Source organism: Procambarus clarkii, unplaced genomic scaffold (assembly GCF_040958095.1).
Source record: "Procambarus clarkii isolate CNS0578487 unplaced genomic scaffold, FALCON_Pclarkii_2.0 HiC_scaffold_1610, whole genome shotgun sequence".
NCBI classification, from domain to species: Eukaryota; Metazoa; Arthropoda; class Malacostraca; order Decapoda; family Cambaridae; genus Procambarus; species Procambarus clarkii.
In genome coordinates, this window is record NW_027190637.1 from 10,001 (window position 1) to 19,925 (window position 9,925).

Here is a 9,925-nt window from a genome sequence, read left to right on the forward strand (position 1 = left end):
GTCCTCTATCGGTCTCGTGGTCATATTTAGCCTTAGATGGAGTTTACCACCTGCTTTGGGCTGCATTATTAAGCAACCCGACTCTACAGAGAGGCCCTTTCCGACCGCCCCATCTATGCCCTCGCGGGCGCCGCCACACGGGCCTGTCACCCTCCATGGGTAGTGGCCGCTTTCAAGCTTGACTTAGGCGGTATGGGACGGCGTGCCGGACCCTCCGAAACGCAACACCCCTCGTGCCGGTTAAGACACGAGGTTATGCGCTGGGCTCTTCCCCGTTCAGTCGCCCTTACTAAGGGAATCCCTGTTGGTTTCTTTTCCTCCGCTTATTAATATGCTTAAATTTGGCGGGTAGGTCTCTCCCGACACGAGGTCGACGGTGGGTTTTTTTTTTCGTGCGCTGGTGGTTTAAAATTTTATTTGATCATCGATCATCGCTCGAGGGGCGGTCTCGGCGCAAAAACACACACACACAGTCACACACATTTTGATTTGATCAATCAAGGACGCCACCCGTCGGCGAGCACTCTGGCTACGCCTTTTGCTGAGGGGCAAAGCACAGCACGGGAGCAGCACCTCCTCCGTCATGACGACAGGCGGTCGCTCCCTCGCACCACACCAGCAACAAACACAGCGGCTGCTGCTGATGATGCCACGGCTGTTACTGTCCCCCAGCCAACGCACTGAAAATCCGAATTTGGCCGTCTGACGGCTTGCGCCAGACACGCCGTCACTTCGGTTTCAGCAAGCGTTGCTTATAGGCCCCACAACTGTGGCAGCGGCTACCACTAGGGTGCACACATGCCAACGAAATTGTAACAATAATAATAACAACAGTAGTAGTATAGCACTACTTCTGTGCGCACACGCCTCTCTCTCATACATGCACCTGTGTACTGGTGTAATTTACTCGTTCATGAGCGTTATTGGCACCATTTCTTCTCTCTCTCGAATTCTGCTAGGCCAAAGTAAATGAAATCCGGTTGAGTCGGTCCGTAGAGAGTGTGTGTGATAGGCGGGAGGTTCCTCAAGCGTTCAATTTCCCTGGCACACTACTACCTCTGGACGGCGACGCATGGCATGTCGCTTCCGACCCGGTCCTCTAGCCATACCCTTGTGTTGTGCCGTCCAGTCCACGGAGGGGTGGAAACTGGCGGCTTTGCTTGCTGCACGTCTGTGGGACAATCGGATCCGCAGCAGACGTCGAGTGTTTTCTCACTCAAAGGGCGGCAGGCCTCTGTTGCAGAAATAGGACGAAAAGCGTCTTTCTTTCACAGCATGATGAGGTGTGCTAGGGGCTCGTTTGTCAAATATTAGGGGGACTCCCGGTTTGCCTCCTGCCTTCTCATTCGGGGGGCAGTGGCGGGCGTCGTTCCCCAGAGCAGGCCAAAGCGCATCGTTGAGCCTGCCAAAGAGCAGAATATGGAGGCCGCAACAGCTACTCGCCCGATGGATGTTATTCCGACCCTCGCGCAGGAGTGGCGACAGTACACATATCAGGACTGCCGCCGCAATGTGCGTTCGACTTGTCGATGTATCTGGTATTCTTGCGATTCACATACCGACACGCAGTTAGCTGCGGTCTTCATCGACCCACGAGCCAAGTGATCCACCGTTAAGAGTTGTATATGTTTTTATTAAGGCCTGTCGGCCGTCTATCACTCCATCATAGGAGGACGTAATGTATGGGGGGTTTGATAGGGCTGGTAAGAGCCCGACTTTGGTTAGAAGACACATAAAATGCTTTTTTTCTCTCTCCCCTTTTTCCTCCTCTGCCGCACACGTACATTTACGTTTACAGTAGAGTGAAGGCGGGGAGGGAGGGGCCCACTGGGAAGCGTGTCAAGGAAAACCCAGCACTAGACGCCGCCAGAGTAGCAGGCGCCGGCCCTGTCAACGAGAGGAGCAGTAGCGTCTTCGCCTGCTGCTTTCTCTCTATGGTGTGGGTGCCGGAAGCCACTGAGCGACCGGGGACAAGGAAGAAAGATGTCGGTGACGGGTGTCGCGAGCCCCAACAGATGACTCTAAAGCAGTATACGGCGCTAGGACTGTGACCTGCGCCGGTCGGACTGACTGACATGTCATGTCAGTCCGACATCACAGACCTGTTATTGTCTCACAGTGGGTGTTGATCTCCCCGCCGTTTATCCGCTTTCTCCTTTCCCACGGCAATTGGGTGCGGCTCCCAAGGCTACCCTTGCCTTCTTCGCATTGAAGAATACTCGAACGACGACGACGAGCCGATGGTTGCAGCTCTCGCGTCACAAACTGTAATGATCCTTCCGCAGGTTCACCTACGGAAACCTTGTTACGACTTTTACTTCCTCTAAATGATCAAGTTTGGACATCTTTCCGTCAGCTCGAGGCGAGAACCCCTTGCGCCGAGACGCGAGGGGTAGAACATCCAAGAGCGCCAGTCCGAAGGCCTCACTAAATCATTCAATCGGTAGTAGCGACGGGCGGTGTGTACAAAGGGCAGGGACGTAATCAGCGCAAGCTGATGACTTGCACTTACTGGGAATTCCTCGTTCATGGGAAACAATTGCAAGCCCCAATCCCTATCATGAAGGGGATTGAACGGGTTACCCGCTCCTCTCGGAGGGGGAGAACACGTTGATCTCTTCAGTGTAGCGCGCGTGCGGCCCAGAACATCTAAGGGCATCACAGACCTGTTATTGCTCAATCTCGTGCGGCTAGAATTGCCGCTAATCCCTCTAAGAAGAAGTTGCGAACTGGACACCAATTGCTGGAGATCCGTCGACTAGTTAATAGGCCAGAGTCTCGTTCGTTATCGGAATTAACCAGACAAATCGCTCCACCAACTAAGAACGGCCATGCACCACCACCCACCGAATCGAGAAAGAGCTCTCAATCTGTCAATCCTTCCGGTGTCTGGGCCTGGTGAGGTTCCCCGTGTTGAGTCAAATTAAGCCGCAGGCTCCACTCCTGGTGGTGCCCTTCCGTCAATTCCTTTAAGTTTCAGCTTTGCAACCATACTTCCCCCGGAACCCAAAGACTTTGGTTTCCCGGAAGCTGCCCGCCGGGTCATGGGAATAACGCCGGCGGATCGCTAGTTGGCATCGTTTATGGTTAGAACTAGGGCGGTATCTGATCGCCTTCGAACCTCTAACTTTCGTTCTTGATTAATGAAAACATCCTTGGCAAATGCTTTCGCAGTAGTTCGTCTTGCGACGGTCCAAGAATTTCACCTCTAGCGTCGCAGTACGAATGCCCCCGCCTGTTCCTATTAGTCATTACCTCAGGTTCCGAAAACCAACAAAATAGAACCGAGGTCCTATTCCATTATTCCATGCATAGACATTCAGGCCATTAAAGTAGCCTGCTCTGAGCACTCTAATTTTTTCAAAGTAAACGTGCCGGCCACTCGGGACACTCGATGAAGAGCACCCCGTGCGAGCCGGCGGGGCTAGTTAGCTGTTCGGAGCGTGACAGTAAGCACCAGGCGGTGTACCGTCAGTCCGGAACTGAGATCCAACTACGAGCTTTTTAACCGCAACAACTTTAATATACGCTATTGGAGCTGGAATTACCGCGGCTGCTGGCACCAGACTTGCCCTCCAATAGATCCTCGTTAAAGGATTTAAAGTGTACTCATTCCGATTGCGAGGCCTCGGATGAGTCTCGCATCGTTATTTTTCGTCACTACCTCCCCGTGCCGGGAGTGGGTAATTTGCGTGCCTGCTGCCTTCCTTAGATGTGGTAGCCGTTTCTCAGGCTCCCTCTCCGGAATCGAACCCTGATTCCCCGTTACCCGTTATAGCCATTGTAGGCGCATAACCTACAATCGAAAGCTGATAAGGCAGACACTTGAAGGATGCGGCGCCGGTGCGGAGACCGTGCGCTCAGCAAAAAGTTATTCAGATTCACCACGGGTGGGTTAACGGACCGAGGCCCGACCAGTTTTGAACTAATAAAAGCGCTCTTCCCTTGCGGTCAGAGACGTGATGCATGTATTAGCTCTAGAATTACCACAGTTATCCAAGTAAGTGGGTTTACAGATCCAATGAAACATAGCTGATTTAATGAGCCATTCGCGGTTTCGCCTTAACTCGGCTTGTACTTACACATGCATGGCTTAATCTTTGAGACAAGCATATGACTACTGGCAGGATCAACCAGGTAGCTCAACAGTACTACTGATATATAGTACACAAGACACACACACACACACACACCCCTCGCTCCCCTCGGTTTTGCGTTTTAATCCTGCTTTGCAAGTTAAATCTCACTATGGACTCTCTAGCAGCCCGACAGTATGGCGTTATGTCGATACGTTAGACGAACAGAGGCGGAGGAGAGCAGTTACTCCGCGTGGACGAACGATCATAACTACCCCGCCGAGATTACTCCTGCTCGTCATTGTCGTCATTCAACACGGCAAGCTGGAAAAACAGGAGGAGGAGCAGTAGTAAGTGAGTAGGTGGTGGTGGTGGTCTTTTTCGTTTTGGTAGGGACGCGAGTCTTATTTTCCTCGGCGTCACCCCTTTTATATGAAAGGAACCGTCGGAAATGCATCCGAGGTGCCGTGTGGTTTGTCGCCTCCTCGTTGGTGGAGAGAGGCGACGCCACAGTGTTTTTGTTCAGCCTTCCCATGACATGGAAGAAGGTTGGTGCTCTGTTCCCATGCACACAGACCGATCGATAGCTGACTCGATGTGCAGTCGTAGGCTGGAGAAGTGATCGCACGGAGATCGGAAGGAATCGTCGTGACACAATACAGAGGCGCTGCTTTGAAGGCCTCTCGAGCCTCACGACGTGCGCGATTACGGGCGCTCTCGCCTAATGCTACGTATGTCTAGCAGAATGCAAGTTCGCCTCGCGCACCGGACCCGAGATGCCGCAGCGTGTGCAGTGACAGTTCTCAGTTTGCATCGAGCATCGGGATCATGCTCTTGCGGGAAGGAGGATGATGGGGGGTTGTGTGGAGAGAGAGCTGCTGCCGAAACAAACTACTCACTCCAGGGAGGAATTGAAGGCAATTCTCGAGCCACACGACATGCGCGAGTTTCGCCGACCGTCTTCGCCCACTGTTACGTATGTCTAACACATGAACAAGATCGGTCGCACGCGCACACCGGACCCCGAGGTGCCTGGGCTCTGGAACCACACGACATGTGCGAGGAGGGCCGCCTTCGCCTGCAAGTTACGTATGTCTAACAAGACGCAATGGTCGGTCGCTCACACACCGGACTCCAAATACCTCAGCCTATGTGGCATTTGCCCCGCGACAGACAGGCAGGTTCCCCATTGGCGCCGGTGAACGAGAAGCAGTTCGCAACCGCACCGGAACCCAGAACCTGTGATCCAATCCCGCGACAGGCAAAACACCGTCTGGTTCCCCAATTACTCCGGTATACGTCTGCGGCAAACAGTTCGCTACCGCACCGGAACCGAGAACCAGCACCCTAACAGTGGGGGAAGAGAAAGGAGCCCACGCACCAAAACAATGGAATACATTTGCTCCTTCTCTCTGGCGACAACGAGACACAATGTCGCCAAGACGCCGGTAGTAGGTTCAGCCAGCCACCGAGTCTCCCCCTTTATATAGCTATATCTAACGTCCATGGAAGGCCATCTCGGACCACACGACATGCGCGAGTTTCGCCGACCGTCTTCGCCCACTGTTACGTATGTCTAACACATGAACAAGATCGGTCGCACGCGCACACCGGACCCGAGATGCCTGGCTCTGGAACCACACGACATGTGCAAGGAGGGCCGCCTTCGCCTAATGTTACGTATGTCTAACAGAACGCAATGGTCGGTCACTCACACACCGGACTCCAAATACCTCAGCCTATGTGGCATTTGCCCCGCGACAGACAGGCAGGTTCCCCATTGGCGCCGGTGAACGAGAAGCAGTTCGCAACCGCACCGGAACCCAGAACCTGTGATCCAATCCCGCGACAGGCAAAACACCGTCTGGTTCCCCAATTACTCCGGTATACGTCTGCGGCAAACAGTTCGCTACCGCACCGGAACCGAGAACCAGCGCCCTAACAGTGGGGGAAGAGAAAGGAGCCCACGTACCAAAACAATGGAATACATTTGCTCCTTCTCTCTGGCGACAACGAGACACAATGTCGCCAAGACGCCGGTAGTTGTCAGCCAGCCACCGAGTCTCCCCCCTTTATATAGCTATATCTAATGTGCATGGAAGGCCATCTCGGACCACACGACATGCGCGAGTTTCGCCGACCGTCTTCGCCCACTGTTACGTATGTCTAACACATGAACAAGATCGGTCGCACGCGCACACCGGACCCGAGATGCCTGGCTCTGGAACCACACGACATGTGCAAGGAGGGCCGCCTTCGCCTAATGTTACGTATGTCTAACAGAACGCAATGGTCGGTCACTCACACACCGGACTCCAAATACCTCGGCATATGTACCCCGCGACAGGTAAAAGGCTGGTTCCCCATTTACTCCGGTAAACGTCTGCGGCAAACAGTTCGCTACCGCACCGGAACCGAGAACCAGCACCGTGGAATGGGGGAAGGGAAAGTAGCCAACGCACCAAAACAATGGAAAACATTTGCTCCTTCCCTCTGGCAACAACGAGACTTAGAATGTCGCCAAGACGCAGGTAGTTGTCAGTAGTCTCCCTCGCATGGTCCCCTAAGACAGCAGGTTACCCACGAGAAAGGTGCCACAGACACCAGGTCTCCCCTATATATATCGAATGGGTCAAGGTGATGTCGTCACTTCGTGCAAATTGAGCTCAAATGGTCGCCCAGCTCTCGCTGTGCTGTGGTCTAAGCACGAAAACCCCTGATGTACCATGTCCCAGTTCTGGAAAAAGGTACACTCCGGCGCTCGATTTCGGCCAGAATGCCGAACTTGCCTCCCAATTCCTTTCAGGTCTGAGAGCCTTGAAGGACAATAGGGTTACCGGACCAGGCACTTGCAAGGGAGTCAGGGTTACGTTTCGCCGTTTCGGTACCCTCCATCCGATTTGGACGAGATTGAAAACGGAAGCACTTGGGCCGAAGGCCGACGCGGGACTCTAGTCGCCGGGCCCGGCTCTAGCCCCTGGACCCGGGTTAAGTTGTGCCGTTTCCGTACCCCTCGTCCGATTTGGACGAGATTGAAAACAGAAGCACTTGGGTCGGAGGCCGACGCGGGACTCTAGTCCCCGGGCCCGGCTCTAGCTACTGGACCCGGCTGGCAAAACGTAACTTCGGCGCCCTCCGTCCGATTTCCGCGAGACTGAAAACGCAAACGCCCAACCGGAAGCACACCGCTGGGCTTTAGTCCCTGGGTCCGGCTCTAGCTCTGGGGCCCGGCTAGCCGCTGTTAACTTCGGCGCCCGCCGTCTGATTTCGACGAGACTGAAAACGCCAGCTCTGCCGGCAAAGACGGCTACTCAACAATAGCCGATGGGCTCGGCTCTAGCTCCGGGACCCGGCTCGCCGCTGGTATCTTCGGCGCCTGCCGTCCGATTTCCGCGGGGCCGACCACCCCAGCACCCGCATCCAAAGTAGGTTACCCGGCAGTAGCCGACAAATCCGGCTCTAGCTCCTGGACCCGGCTGGCCACTGGTAAATTCGGCACCCGCCGTACGATTTCCGCGGGACTGAACACACCTTCTTCCTGCATCGGAGGAAGGTACTCGGCAATAGCCGTTGGGCCCGGCTCTAGCCACTGGACCCTGGTCTCCGGTGGTAACTTCTTCGGCGCCACCGGCCCAATTCGACCAGACCCGAGCTGACGACAGGGAGAAAGGCACACTCGCTCAGGTAACTTTGTTCGAGAACATATCCCGGCTCCCGACGACACCGGCAACGCTCGCATGCTACACGAGAAACACTGCTGGCGCGACCGCCACACACCGGGCAGGAGCAGGCCGTCACGCCAGGCCAGGCATTCTCTGTGCCGGAGCATTGCCGGAGACTGGACGAGGTCCAGCGGGTAAACGGCGGGAGTAAGCCGCTCGCCTAACAGTCCAGGTTTGCACCTCCCTCCCCCCCATCTCCGGTTTCCTCCCTGCCCTAAGCCGCCTAACAGGACTCTCTCGACGCCACACCGAGCCACAGTGGGTCGTCTCGCCATTCTCTCTTGGTGCCACACCATGGACGGATCCTAGCCCGCCTTTTGAGTTCGAATCTCCGTTTTCGGCGACCCACCTTAACACCCCCCCTCTCCTCACCCATCCAGAGCCCAACCCCACCCCCTACCCCCCCAAGTCCTCGCCTCTGCTTTTCCTTCCTGCCCTCAGCCACCTGAAAGATCTACTCGACGGTTTCACCGAGCCACAGTGAGGTCGTCTCTGAATTTCCTCACTGTCCCCAGCCGCCTCACAGCACTCTCTCGACGACGCACCCAGCCCTCGGGGGCTCTCCTCAGCCTCACAGCACTCTCTCGACGACGCACCGAGCCCTCGGTGGGTCGTCTCTCCGTTTCCTCCCTGTCCTCAGCCGCCTCACAGGACTCTCTCGACGCCTCACCCTGCCACAGTGGGTCGTCTCTCCGTTCTGTCTCTGTGTCGGATCAGGGACGGATCCTAGCCCGCCGTTTGAGGTCGAATCTCCGTTTTCGGCGACCCACCTTAACACCCCCCCTCCCCTCACCCATCCAGAGCCCAACCCCACCCCCTACCCCCCCATGTCCTCGTCTCTGCTTTTCCTTCCTGCCCTCAGCCACCTGAAAGATCTACTCGACGGTTTCACCGAGCCACAGTGAGGTCGTCTCTCAATTTCCTCCCTGTCCCCAGCCGCCTCACAGCACTCTCTCGACGACGCACCCAGCCCTCAGTGGGTCGTCTCTCCGTTTCCTCCCTGTCCTCAGCCGCCTCACAGCACTCTCTCGACGACGCACCGAGCCCTCGGTGGGTCGTCTCTCCGTTTCCTCCCTGTCCTCAGCCGCCTCACAGGACTCTCTCGACGCCTCACCCTGCCACAGTGGGTCGTCTCTCCGTTCTGTCTCTGTGTCGGATCAGGGACGGATCCTAGCCCGCCTTTTGAGTTCGAATCTCCGTTTTCGGCGACCCACCTTAACACCCCCCCTCCCCTCACCCATCCAGAGCCCAACCCCACCCCCTACCCCCCCAAGTCCTCGTCTCTGCTTTTCCTTCCTGCCCTCAGCCACCTGAAAGATCTACTCGACGGTTTCACCGAGCCACAGTGAGGTCGTCTCTCAATTTCCTCCCTGTCCCCAGCCGCCTCACAGCACTCTCTCGACGACGCACCCAGCCCTCAGTGGGTCGTCTCTCCGTTTCCTCCCTGTCCTCAGCCGCCTCACAGCACTCTCTCGACGACGCACCGAGCCCTCGGTGGGTCGTCTCTCCGTTTCCTCCCTGTCCTCAGCCGCCTCACAGGACTCTCTCGACGCCTCACCCTGCCACAGTGGGTCGTCTCTCCGTTCTGTCTCTGTGTCGGATCAGGGACGGATCCTAGCCCGCCTTTTGAGTTCGAATCTCCGTTTTCGGCGACCCACCTTAACACCCCCCCTCCCCTCACCCATCCAGAGCCCAACCACACCCCCTACCCCCCCAAGTCCTCGTCTCTGCTTTTCCTTCCTGCCCTCAGCCACCTGAAAGATCTACTCGACGGTTTCACCGAGCCACAGTGAGGTCGTCTCTCAATTTCCTCCCTGTCCCCAGCCGCCTCACAGCACTCTCTCGACGACGCACCCAGCCCTCAGTGGGTCGTCTCTCCGTTTCCTCCCTGTCCTCAGCCGCCTCACAGCACTCTCTCGACGACGCACCGAGCCCTCGGTGGGTCGTCTCTCCGTTTCCTCCCTGTCCTCAGCCGCCCCACAGGACTCTCTCGACGCCACACCCTGCCACAGTGGGTCGTCTCTCCGTTCCTGTCTCTGTGTCGGATCAGGGACGGATCCTAGCCCGCCGTTTGAGGTCGAATCTCCGTTTTCGGCGACCCACCTTAACACCCCCCCTCCCCTCACC

At 56.3% G+C, this 9,925-nt stretch overlaps 3 non-coding genes across 3 annotated transcripts in view; all 3 read right to left on the bottom strand.

Moving 5' to 3' along the window:
* Window positions 1-373, bottom strand: part of LOC138362308 (large subunit ribosomal RNA) — a 4,358-nt gene extending 3,985 nt beyond the window's left edge. The window contains exon 1 of the ribosomal RNA XR_011227559.1: window positions 1-373. This exon is cut by the window's left edge and continues 3,985 nt beyond it. This is a non-coding gene — a ribosomal RNA (large subunit ribosomal RNA).
* Window positions 374-1,459: 1,086 nt separating this feature from the next.
* Window positions 1,460-1,621, bottom strand: LOC138362306 (5.8S ribosomal RNA). Its single transcript, XR_011227557.1, has one exon. It is a non-coding gene; the product is annotated as a 5.8S ribosomal RNA (ribosomal RNA).
* Window positions 1,622-2,268: 647 nt separating this feature from the next.
* Window positions 2,269-4,140, bottom strand: LOC138362307 (small subunit ribosomal RNA). Its single transcript, XR_011227558.1, has one exon. It is a non-coding gene; the product is annotated as a small subunit ribosomal RNA (ribosomal RNA).
* Between the last annotated feature and the right edge of the window lie 5,785 nt (window positions 4,141-9,925).